Consider the following 13,396-nt stretch of genomic DNA (forward strand, 5'->3'; position numbering starts at 1 on the left):
CTCAAGGGAGCTTGTTCTGACAGCTTGATTTTCTATGTTTATAGTTGTTTCTGGATATATATATATATGTGTGTGTGTATATACATGTATATACATATATATGTATGCTTGAATACATCTGTCTATGTGTCTCTCTCTCTCTCTCTCTCTCTCTCTCTCTCTCTCTATATATATATATATATATATATATATATATATATATATATATATATATATATATATATATGTATGACGTGTACTAATGTTTCATCAGATACCCTAAAAAACAAGAGAAATAAACACAACCAGAGAATGTGTCTCTTTGCCAAATGTTGTTTATGTCCTAGGGCAGAGAGTCACAGATAAAACAAATGAGGAGAGACCATCATTTGTCATTTTTGAATGTTGCTCACACTCTCTCTGAACCACTCTCTGCTGACCCTTCTCCAAATGCACTCTGTGGACACAGCCTGTGGATTCCTGTCATAATCTCCTATCTGGTCTTGATGCTGTTTCTGGACCGATTACCTCTGTGGACTCTTGGCTTGGGTCAAAAGACATCTGTTTGCACTTTGATGTCACAGCTAAATCTTTATTGCTATTCTCTCTTCCCTCTTCCCCCCCAAGACTTATTCACTTTTCCTCTGGCTCAATTATCACTTATCTTAATCAAAAACATGTTATAGCCATCTTCCCCTTATCCCTGCAGGGGTGAGATACCGCATACACATATGTATGCACACACATACACACAAATATGTGTTTCTATGTGTGTGTTCATATATATGTATGTTAATTTGTATGTATGTATTTCATAAGTAAATCAATTTTATTTGAGTCACTTTATCATCCATGATTTTTAGCTCAAGACTTAGAAATACTACAATCAAATATATGCAATATAGAATTATTAGATAATAAATTATATGGGGATGATAAGGATGAACTTTGTCTCTCTCTATGTGTGTGTATGTATGCACTAATCAACTTAGGGTTGCTCCTCAGTGGCTGAGTATAGAAGGGAGAAATTCTGTCTTTTAATATACATATTTTCTACCTGGGAAATGTAGAATAAAAGAAATTAATTTTTTTATCCTAGAAAAAATATTCTTTAAATGTTATTTGGGATTTGGGGATAGGGAGTTTGGAGGTTGGGGAAGAGTAGCCAGAACTATGCTTTCACTCCTTTTTAAAATAATAATCTTTATTTTTCAAAATACATGCTAAATAGTTTTCGATGTTCAGCCTTCCAAAACCTTGTGTTCCAAATTTTTCTCCCTCTCTTCCTCACCACCTCCCCACTTCCCCTAGACAGCAAGTAATCTAATATAGGTTAAACACGTGCAGTTCCTGTAAACATATTTCCACATTCATCATGCTGCACAAGAAAAATCTAATCAAAAAGGGAAAAAAAATGAGAAAGAAAGAGGCCGTTCTTCTCCTTATTTCTTACTGAATCTTAATTATTGAATGGGCATTGCTTCAGACAAACTGAGACCTGATAAAGACTGTAACTTAAAAATAGGTCTCCTCCTGCAACCAGGGCTAATTCCAGTCCTCTTGATCTAGATCCACTATTGGACCCAAACGGTTCTGGAGGAGAAAGTGAGCTGGTGAGTTTTGAACAGATCTCCCTCACTTAAATCCATTTCATTTACGTGTAATGTCATCATCTTCCTGATACCATGTTCTTCTTGGAGAATGAAAGACAAACAAAAATAACCCATTCAAGGAAGTCCAGTCTTACCTATCAGGGCTGTTTCAGGTAGGCGTGGAAATTTGCTTGGGAGTTTCAATATGGCTCCACCCAAAATTACAAAGGGCTTCTCCAAAACTGGAAACACATAAGCAGCATTAGGGTAGCCTAGCAAGGGGGTCAGTGGGAGCAACTTCCATGGCCATAGAAAGGGGGAAAGCTAGTCTGGCCTGGGGAAGCCTGAGGAGGACCAAACAGGATCCTGACAGATCTGGATTGTCCATAATCAAAATGATGGAACTGAAGGAATGGTATTACCAAAGGAATCATCACAGCCTCCTTTAGGTAGTAAGCTTCCAATGATTTGATATATACAAATGATATATTGCTTGTCTTCTCAGTGGATGGGAGAAAGGATGAAAGGGGAAAGAGAATTTAGAATTCAATTAAAAAAAAAGAATGCTAAATACAAACATTTAATACACACACACACATATATATATGTATATATATATACATATATATGTATATATATATACATATATATATATATGTAAGCTTTCCTAGCTTTCAAGTATTTTGGACATTTGATTTATATAGACTATGAATTTTATCTCTCATATAAGTTATTAGGTATATCCTGTGCATCTTCGGTCTTCAGCTTAAATTTTAGTTGAAGGGGGAAAGGCAATAAGAGGCAAATCACTGACAAAGTGACTGCTCTAGAAACACACAGACTATATATTGGTAAACTTGAATCCAGGTCTCCTTCACCATATCAGCTTTCTATCCCCTAGGGCACACTTCCTCCCAATTATTCTTTTAAAATACCGTGCTTTGATTTCAGAGAGGAAACTTCATTCCTCATCCCTTTTCCCTCCTAAGTCCTCATCATGAAGAATTCCATGGTTCTGTGGAACTCAATTTGGGAAGTATAAGATAAGTATAGCCATCCAACAGAAGAAAATATGAATAAAATGAACTGGTTCCATCTTCTTCTGATTGGTAATATACAGGAGAGGTAGGGTAGATTAATGTTCAAAGAAGCCTCTAAGTTTTACTCATCCAAATTTAACTTCTTCCTTGTCTCATTTAATTCTACATTTCCTAAAGCACCTATTTCTTCCTTCACGGCTCAGAGATAGTCTGATTGAATTAAGTAGTGTGAAAGATGAAAATTACTTGATTGGTATTTTACTAGTCCATTGGCCGTCTGTCTGAGAACTGTGCACTCCAGTAGCTTAGCGCTCTGGTGTTAGAACTCCTGGAATGAGGAAACCTGCTCTGAATGCAGAACATTACCCAAGTCAATCCCAGTTTCATTTGGTCGCTTTATCATCCTTGACTTTTCGTTCAAGATTCATTAAAGATATTAAATTTGGATGGGATAGAAGGGAAGCTTCTTTACTTGCAGACTGATGATTTTATTTCTTGCTACATTTTTGGATTGAGAGGCGTGGGTTAGGACTAAAGGAAGAGAAGAAACTCTGGATGATACAGGATCATGGTGATCAGGATCAGGAGAAGTCATTGGCTAGAAAAACATTGAATCAATTGTAGGGACAGGAGGGAGTTAACTCCATAATGAAATCGACTGAAGCAGGAATTTGGATTCACGCAGACAAACTGGAGATTGACTGAATTTCTCACAGCAGCCTCAATCAGGCTTAATCCCATATCATTCCAAGGCAGATGAAAATTCAGGCTATTTTTATAGTCTTCCAGAATCTTTTCACACCTCTCAGGGTAACCCACTCAGAATTTAAAGAACGAGAACTGTTAGGACATTTTTTTCCAATTAAGTTTTCACACTCAGTTTTCTTCTCCTTGAGTTGAATATTATAAAAGGAAAAGAGATTTTAAATACATTTTGGCTTTCTTGATCTACTCATATATTTAATTTTGGGTTTACATATACCAAAAATATACATAGATGTATGTGTGTGTGTGTGTGTGTATATATATATATATATATACATATATATACATATATATGTATATAGATAGATAGATAGATAGAGATAGATAGATAGATAGATAGATAGATAGATAGATAGATATAGATATGGATATATATAAATAAATAGATATAGATATATACATATTGTATATAACATATAGTTTTAGTATATGTAATATACTTGATATATATACATTTTATGTATGGGCATATATATATGTATTTGTTATATATACATTTTATATTTGGGTATATATATCTGTGTATACACATGTGTATATGCATGTAAATTTATATGCAGATGTGTATGTAGCTAGGGGTATGTATGTCACACATGTGTTAGTTTTTTAAGCCTGGATAAGGCACTTAAGCTTATTTACCTCAGTTTTCCCATCTGTAAAATAAGCTGGAGAAGGAAATGGCAAACCACTTTAATATCTTTGCCAAGAAAATCAAAATAGAGTTACAAAAAGTCAGACATGACTGAAAATGACTAAACAACAAGATTATGAATATGTGTATAGAAACTAACTTTATGCAGTACCTGAGGCATCTCTCTCTAAAAGCTGGGTTCCCAGAAAGACTCTCCCAGGTTCAAAGTACTCATAATTTAATTTACATCCATTCAGAAAACTCTAGGTTAGAAGCCCTCACTTATGTGCTCCTTTTACTAGTCAGCCAGAGGATACAATTAGTTTAAAGAATAGTCATTTGTGAAAAAACAAAGTTAAAAAGGGACCAATAGAACATTTTCCCCATACTCCTAGAATACAGTATCCCACAGAAGTCTTAGAATTGCTTTAAGCTATTTGTGTAGCATTTAAACTATTAAAATATTTAAGCTATTAAAGTTTAAAATTACATTAAGACTTTGGTAAGTAGTAGAAATACTCTATTATTTTTTAGTAGGCTATTTCTTTAAGGAACTATTCTTTAAAGTAATTCTTTATAAAATATCTTTTTACCCGTTCACATGCCATTTGGCTACTGTTTTTGGTGAGTCTAAGCAATGAACCTGGCAGAAACCTATTCCTGAAAGAAGCCAAGGGAGATGAATCATATATTTTTTCAGAAGTCTTTTGCTTAGACCCAGGAGGAGGTAGTTTCTTTCACATGTGAAGGAGTATAAAAAGCTTATTGTGTCCTTGTGAAAATCTCCAAACTCCTCAAATCCTATCCCACCCAGCCACTGGGCTGTTTTTGGTTTATTTGTTTGTTTGTTTGTTTTAAGGGACAGCTCTATTTCTCAGGCTAGAAGGCATTTAGGCAGTAGTTTCAAGAAGGAGAATTTATGCATTATGAGAGTGTGTGTGTGTGTGTGTGTGTGTGTGTGTGTGTGTGTGTGTGTGTGTGTGAAGCTCTAAGAAAATATCTTCAAGATTTCATGTAACTCATTTGCTTTTCAATGCTGAAAGCTGATCTGATTTTTTTTACCTTCTTTAAATGTTTATCTTCCTATGTTTAACTTGGGCTGCTAATGAGTCTGGGTCAGGGCTGACGGTGGAAGGGGTTGATCCTAGAAAATTTAATTTAAACAGGCAAACAGGCAACAAAAAAGACCCAGGAATTCTGCTACCCTAGAAATGAGATTCCAGTTAAGTTTCATCATTTTGTCATGAAATCGAATTTTCTTTGATTTAGTAGTCACATTTTCATTCTATTTTTTCTAGTTTCTGGTGCTGCCATTAAAAAAGAAAAGTTTGTTCTCCATTTTTTCAAAGGTAGTTTTGATAAACACTGCCTCATTTCCCCTGTACTCTTCCCTCTTGTCCTATTTTAATGAGATTTCCCCTAGAAACATTCCATCGACCTCTCTCTATGAACTGGCTCTATTTGTAGAAATCAAAGATCTCGTGTCTTCACTGGCAGATTTTTGAGAAAGTGCCCCCAGTGTCCCACTGTTCAGATTCACTCCACACTAGGGATATAATAACTATCTCCCATGCTTGTCCCACAGAGTTAACAGAGGTCACATAGATGACATGGGATATGGAGCAAGAGGAAAGAGTGATAAAACAAACCCTTTACTGTCCTGGGTACGAGTTCCCCATTTATGTTCATGACCAGATTTCTAAAGTATACAGGCATCTGGTCGGTGGCCAGCTGTTAGCCAGTGACTATTACTGTAGATCACCACAATGGCCACACATATTAAGAGATGGAAGTAGTCTATCTAGTAATGAGCTCTCCATGCTTCCAAATGTGCAAGGTTCCTGCAACAAGGATCCAGGAATGGCAGAAAAGCTTCTGTGGATCATCCTCCCCCAGAGAAATAAGGTGCTAGTAAAAACACTGATGGCTGAGCCAAAGTAGCTCACAAAGCCATAGAAACTGGTTTTTCCAAGGAGAACTGACAAAGATCATGTGTGAAGCACCAGAAGGTATCTGACTCATCTAGCATCTCAACCAGGATCGGGAGGCGTCATATCCTGGGAGTAGCCCATGGTTGGGTTGTAGACCTCATGCTCTCCACATTTGGATGTCCTTCCTCCAGAAGAATGTCTTTCTCCAGTCTGTCTAAAACACACAACAAACTATATATGGCACCAGAATTCTTTCTGCTCTTTTAGAGTCATTTCTTCTGGATCTGTGAGTATTCCCCTCTCTTCTGCAGCCCCAGTGCCTCTTACTCATCAAATATAGACTGTAATAGCACAGGTTATATGCTGTAAGAGCATAGTAGGAAGAGCCAGACCTCACACCACATCAATACATCAATGCCCTTGAAAAAATTGCCTTTTGAAGCTTATATTCCTCTTCTACCTGACCAGACTCATTCCAGTAGTCAGGTGGAGACTTTTTTATACGTGTTTTATATATATATATATATTTTTTTTCCTCTTGATGGGACTCTGAAGAAGGAAGCTCAAGATATTGGATAAAGAACTTTATACAAATCTTTTCACTGGACACAGTCTTTCCACTGTTGAAAAACTTCTGACAGATTATTCCAGCCACCATTGTAAAAATGGAAGCTCTTGTACTGATTCCCTTGACTAGAAACAACCAGCTTCCCACTGTTAATGGTTTAACACAAAAGAAAAGGTGGAGAGGACTTATTTGTCCCACGTCAATCCCGAACACCAGGGAGATCTGTAAGGCAACACCTTTCATAGTTCCCTCCATTAGGAGTTTTACAACTGATCACAGTTCTCAGGGGACTGAAGACTGGTGTGAAGGTTGGAGGTAGGGCTGGTAGAACAGGCCGTGTAATTGTCCATATCTTTTTGTTTTCATTTTCCAGAAAAAAACAAAATTGCTGTTCTCAGTAAGGACTTCGCTTACTGGCGAGAGGCTGAAAGATGAAGAACCAGAATCAAATGTACATCCATGGCAGTGAGCTCTAAGGAGTTTTTCTCTTCTCCAGGCTCTGGACTTAACTCTGAGTCATTCCCTGTCCATCACTGACAGTTCAGAACTGGAATTCTTCCTGATAATTAATAGTAGACAAGATTCCCAAGTCTGGGGAAAGACTAAATAACTTGGAAAAGTCACAAGATTGGATAGCTTGGGTAGAACCATCTATCCCCAACCTTGAGATAACTTTTCTCTGTGTTCTAATAAGAAACTTATGGTATCTTGTAAATTCTGGGCCACCCCCAAGACATCCTTATTCTTAGAGATCAGAGAGTATTCTGGTCCCACAGTGGATGACTAATGAGCTGTCCAGAGCCATACGCATGGCGGGAAGCCTTGCTTCCAGGAACCATTTAGAGGAGCTTTCAGGAGTGATGGAGCCCTTCAACTTGCCTCTAGATCCTAGAGTGAAGGATCCAGGCAAGATAAATATGATCCCCAGAAGTTCATCATTTTTCAAGTACAAGCAAAAATAATCTGGAAGATATTCTCCAAAGCTGTGCAGCACTTCCAGGGGATAGTAGACCTTCTTAAAGTAGATGATCTCCCCATCCAATACTGAGGGGGAGCCACTAATGTCAGTGGGGTGGAGAGTCATAAAGTCAGATACTTTTGTGGAGGCTCCAGAGACATTGCCAGGGGAATATTTCTATTATCCACAAGCACAAGTGCCAAGTAAGAGATCAGCTCATAAATGGACATCATCACTAGGAACTTGTAGAGATAGAAGGTCTGCAGACCCTGAATTTTTGCATATAATTTGATGAATCAGGTCTCACTGTTTTGTGCAGGGCCCTAGGTACCTACTGGGCTGCCTTTACCTGTGACTCTCTGCATGGTCTCCTCACCTAAAGACAAGGTGGAATGAAGCCATGGACCTACCATTTGCTGTAGACATTCATTCTCCATAATTCTGCTTTGTGAATATTCATCGTATCAACTCTACCATTTCTGAAGGTTCATGACAACTAACTGGTTCCCCATGGCTCCATACAGTCAAGAAGCATTTATTATACATTTTGCCAATTATACTGTGCTAAGGACTGGGGACACTAGAAAAGGTAAAAACAACCCCTACCTTCAGGGAGCTTACAATGTACTAGAAATATGATATGACATGCAAAAAGTGAAGGAATCCAGACAGTGAAGACTTTCTTTTTTTCCCCATTTTAAAATTAATTTTTATAATTATAAATTTTTGAAAGTACATATGCATGGGTAATTTTTTTTTACAACATTATCCCTTGTACTCCCTTCTGTTCCGAATTTTCCCTTCCCTCTACTCCCTCCCCTAGATGACAGGCAGTCCCATACATGTTAAATGTGTTCTAGTATATCCTAGATACAATATATGTGTGTAGAACCGAATTTCTTGTTGCACAGGAAGAATTGGATTCAGAAGCTAAAAATAACCTGGGAAGAAAGACAAAAATGCAAACATTTCCCAGTGTTCCTTCTCTGTGTGTAGCTGATTCTATCCATCATTGATCAATTGGATCTGAATTAGATCTTCTCTTTGTTAAAGATATCTACTTCCATCAGAATCGATCATCATACAGTATCATTGTTGAAGTGTATAATGATCTTCTGGTTCTGCTCGTTTCACTCAGCATCAGTTGATGTAAGTCTCTCCAAGCCTCTCTGTATTCCTCCTGCTGGTCATTTCTTACAGAACAATAATATTCCATAACATTCATATACCATAATTTACCCAACCATTCTCCAATTGATGGACATCCGTTCATTTTCCAGTTTGAGTGAAGACTTTCTAATGGGGAGATCAGCAAAGATTTAATGGAGAAGATGTCCCAGAGTTGAACTTTAAAGGAAACTAAAGGAAATCAGTGTTTCTGTAAACTGAGATGACAAGGAAATGTGATCTAGGTATGGAGGTGGACTACCTACTTGAATGTATAGAGGAAGGAGAATTTGTCAAACTTTAGAATTCATCTAATCCAACTTTTTCATTTCATAGAGGAGGATTATGGCATCCAGTGAGACTAAACCATTTGCTCCAAATCATATTGGTCCATATTATATTATATATTTTATATTAGGGTAGAATAGAACTTAATTTAATTTTCTTCTATCTGCTTTAATACAGGAACATCTTTTTTAAAAAGGTGAAAGGGAGAAACAAACAAACAAAAAAGTAACAGTTCTTAGAATAGGTAAGTATATAACCTCACAAATCCCAATATCCCTCTGGCTCCATCTAGATATCACATAGCTTAGCAGCATTGAATTGTATTTTATCACTAACCCTCTAGTTATTCTCTCTTCTACTCAGAAATCACACCGAGATAGAAAAAGTTGTTTTCCTCTAAATAGAAAATTGGTTTGCTTCTGAATAGCAATATAAACCCCAGAATCTGATCGTGTTGCCCCTTTAAGAAAATGGAGAATACTCAGCAAGCTTGGAACAGATCAGAGTATCAAAAATAAGCTCTGAAAGAGAATTTAGAAATCACCAAGTCTACTCTTTCATTTCTACCACACACACATTTTACAGTAAAAAACTGAACGAGAGAAAAGATAGTTGCTCAAGGTCACACAATTGATTAGTGTCTGAGGCAGAACTTGAACTCTAAGCCTGACTCCAAGCCCAGGGTTTATTCACTACAAATCTATCTGAGAAGGATGCTCCATTAGAGCTCAGACAATCCAGCATACCTGAAACATACTCTGTCATCGTCTCCTTTTCAGGGTTTAGCTCAGGCACCCCTTCCTCCATGATTATTTTCCATATCTATAAGTGATTTTACATTTTATTATTTGTTTTCAAAAGCTCATAGAATCCAACCATGTTCCTTCCCTGTCCCTCTTCACCCATACTCCCATCTCAGTAGAATGTAAATTCCTTGAAAGTAGGAACTGTTTCATTTTTGCCTTTTTATCCCCAATGACTAAGGCATTTTGCACAATTGGCATTTAAGTGTTCATGGATTTGGATTGAATTAAATATCACAGCTTATGAGGCATATTATTTAGTAGAAAGAGTCAGATGGAGTCCATCAGAGCTGGGTTCAAACCTTGGATGTATACTGTCTCAGGCTCTAAATCCCTCAGTTGCAAAGCAGGGCCAGGTTTCCATTGATGAAGGAAGCTTTCCAGTTCAAGAGCAAAAAAAATCTTCCAAACATAATGTTTAGGAATGCAACTGTTTTCCCCCCCATGTATTAACAGTTAAGGGAAAAAAAAAAAAAAAATAAAAATCTTTCCAAAGAAACATGATCAAAGGGTTCCCCCTGCCTGCAGGCCCAGCACTTAAATGCCAGACATGCAGACTCATAGATTACTCATATTTTCTCAGTTTTATCAGATCATTGAGTACTGAGGAAATGCCTTGATATTTAGAAGAACATTATACTTTTGAACTGTTGGACAAAAAGTGATTGGTCTAAAAATATGACCAACTTGTAGTGAATTAATATAGAAGATAATAGTATGTATTTCTACAACTTTTAAAAATATATATACTTTCTTATCTCTCTAATTCTTGTTTATTATAAGATTTTTTTCCAGGGGTATAAAAATAAAAGGTTAAGGAAAAGTTCACTCTTATAAAAATCAATTTTAGTCCCAAAGAGTCTATGTTGAAAGAAACTTTAATATATGGGCATCTCACTAGACAAATTTTTAGCAGTTCTTTTTGTGCTAATTGTTCCTTTTTAAGGATTACTGCAAAGATGAATTATTTTTTAATTTAATTTGAACACATTTTAAATTTATAAGTATTTGCTTTCTCTTCCCTCATTGTATAACAAAAATAAATAAAATCCTCAAAACAATTATATACAGTCAATCAAAGCCAATTTCCACATTGCCATGTCCAAAAATATTTATAGTCACATTTTGAGTTCATTTGTTCTCTGTCAAGTAGTAGTAATATGCTTTATATTTAGTACTTTGGAAACACGGTTGATCATCTTTCAAAACTTTCATAATTGCCGTCATTATAATGGTTTCGTTATAAATTGTAATCCTGATTCTGTTCAACTCACTCTGAATTAGTTCATTTGGATCTTTTTTAATTCTTTGTTTTGTTTTGTTTTCTAAAAGCATCCCTTTCTTCATTCTTTTGGTACAGTAATATTCTACTATAGTCATATACTATAATTAATTTAGCAATTCTGCAATTTATAGACACTCTGTTGGTTACAAAGGTTTCTGTGGTGCACTTGGTGGTGGTTGTTGTTGCAACTACAAAAAGAACTGCTATAAATAATTTTGCACACATATAGGCTCTTTTCTTCCTTTTTGACCTTCTTTCAGGAGAATAGTTGCAAATTGTTTTCCAGGTTGCTTGGATCAAAAGTCAATTTAAGTATAAAACAATTAAATCCAAGAGTACCTGTCTTCAAATTTACTGCTCAAAGCTGCCTAAATCTGGAGACATATTTTGAGGCTATTGAAAACTATTAGGACAAATCACTCTACCTTAGATGCTTACAAAATATTAACTCGAGAACACATTCTTTTATCTTCCTCAGTATTTCTAACTCAATAGAATTTCTAACTGATAATCTGATATAATTCATTAATAAGTTTTCAAATCCTAAAAGTCTCTGATTTTTTAATTGCTTTTTTATTGTCCATAGGGTTAATAGGAATGATTTTACATTTCTCTGTTTAATGGATCACATCAAAGGCCAATTTAACATTCAGATTGGTTTTGATTGGCCTCTAATGTTTTTCAGCTCTGAGGAATGGCTGATTTGGCCCATTCTTAAATAGGCTAAGATATTCCCCAACTCCTCTCTACAGGATGATAGACTTAGAGATGAATGGGATTTTAGGGACTATCTAGTCCCTAATTTTACAGATGGGGAAACTGAGACCTATAAAGGTTCAATAATGTGCCAGACAGGTTTCAGACAGGTCATAAACATCTAACTTGAAATGTGAATCCTTTGCTCTTTCCATGGCTCTAAACTGCTTCATTCAAAGAAACTGATTTTACAATGATGGTCTCTGTTCAGAAATCAAATTTCTCTAGAAAATCTGGGTCCTTGACTGTTTAGCACATTGCCACTAGCCCCACAGCCTCAGGGATCCTTGGGGCAGCCAGATTCAATTTTTCCAAGGAATATAAATAACTTTCTTAAAAATAAAACCAAAGCATCCCAGTCTATCTTTTCTACAGGGATTAATGAAGAATAAACACAAACAGCCTTTGTTATTTTTGCTGTGTGAAATAGATTAGCTTGTTTGTTCCCTGTGCTGAAAAGGATGATTTAAAGGTGCCTCTGTACCTTTTTGGGCAGATGGTGACAATTTTTTAATTAAATGGGTTCAATGGAGGTGTTACATCTTCTGTGACAGCCGTAATTTGATGTTTCTTGGTGTGCCATTAGGTATCAATTCTGCTTTTACATACATACACACACACATACACACACACATTCTGTATCAGCAGAGCTTCTGCTGAGAAAGGAGAAGTAGGACAGTCTGTTGAGAAGACAAAGAAAAAGAAATTTTGGTAACGAGTTCCACAAGCCTGACTTGGACAACTTATATTTAAAGAAATATATAATGATCCATATATTTTACACATTAAATGTCACATACTTGCACATTATATGGAATATCAAATATCCTCTAGAAATAATGGTGTAAGGATTTAAAGGCAAAGGGCCTTGGTTTAAAACTGCCACTAGCTCCATATATAATGTTGAACAAATTATTCCATCTCTGTGGGTCTCATTTTCCTTATGTGTAAGATGCAGGATTTGGGCTAGATGGCTTTGCAAGGCCCTCCTTTGCAGCTCTAAATGAGTAATTTTAGGGTAAGTCCAAGTATAGGATAGAGACAATTTCTCTTCCCCCACACTCTTTTTTTGAAATTTCAAATAGAAAAAGAAAAAAAAAAGATATGTGCACAGCATAACATGAGAGAGGATTCAAAATACGAGGCAATAAATTTCCACCTCAAGAAAACCTATCTAATAAATATTACACATTGTGTTCTGAGCTGTCCATCTTTCCTTCTTTGAAGGTTTATAGAACTTTTTACCTTATTCTTTTTCCCTTCCCCCCAAGAAAGCTACAATTAAGTATGGATATATTTATATAAATATATATACACATATTTAAATTAGTATATGTATATGTATGTGACAATGTATATTTTTATATATATATATGTATATACAGATATATGTAATCACACATATGTACATATAAATATTTATATGTCTATACATTAAATACTATATATATATATATACAAAGATATAGATGATAGATATAACTATACATATATACACATGTACATTCATATACATCTTATAGGACCATATTGTGTTTTTTGTCTATGTTTTTCTGAGGCAGATAACATCATCCTTCATAAATCCAATTCTTATATCTTTTCTAAATCTACCAACTCATCATTTTCTACACTG

The 13,396-nt window shown here is 35.8% G+C and overlaps 1 pseudogene; it reads right to left on the reverse strand.

The window, feature by feature from the left end:
- Positions 1-7,251: 7,251 nt before the first annotated feature.
- Positions 7,252-13,396, reverse strand: part of LOC141561866 (WASH complex subunit 3 pseudogene) — a 45,135-nt pseudogene continuing 38,990 nt past the window's right edge.

The sequence above is a fragment of the Sminthopsis crassicaudata genome, chromosome 3 (genome assembly GCF_048593235.1).
Source record: "Sminthopsis crassicaudata isolate SCR6 chromosome 3, ASM4859323v1, whole genome shotgun sequence".
Lineage (NCBI taxonomy): Eukaryota > Metazoa > Chordata > Mammalia > Dasyuromorphia > Dasyuridae > Sminthopsis > Sminthopsis crassicaudata.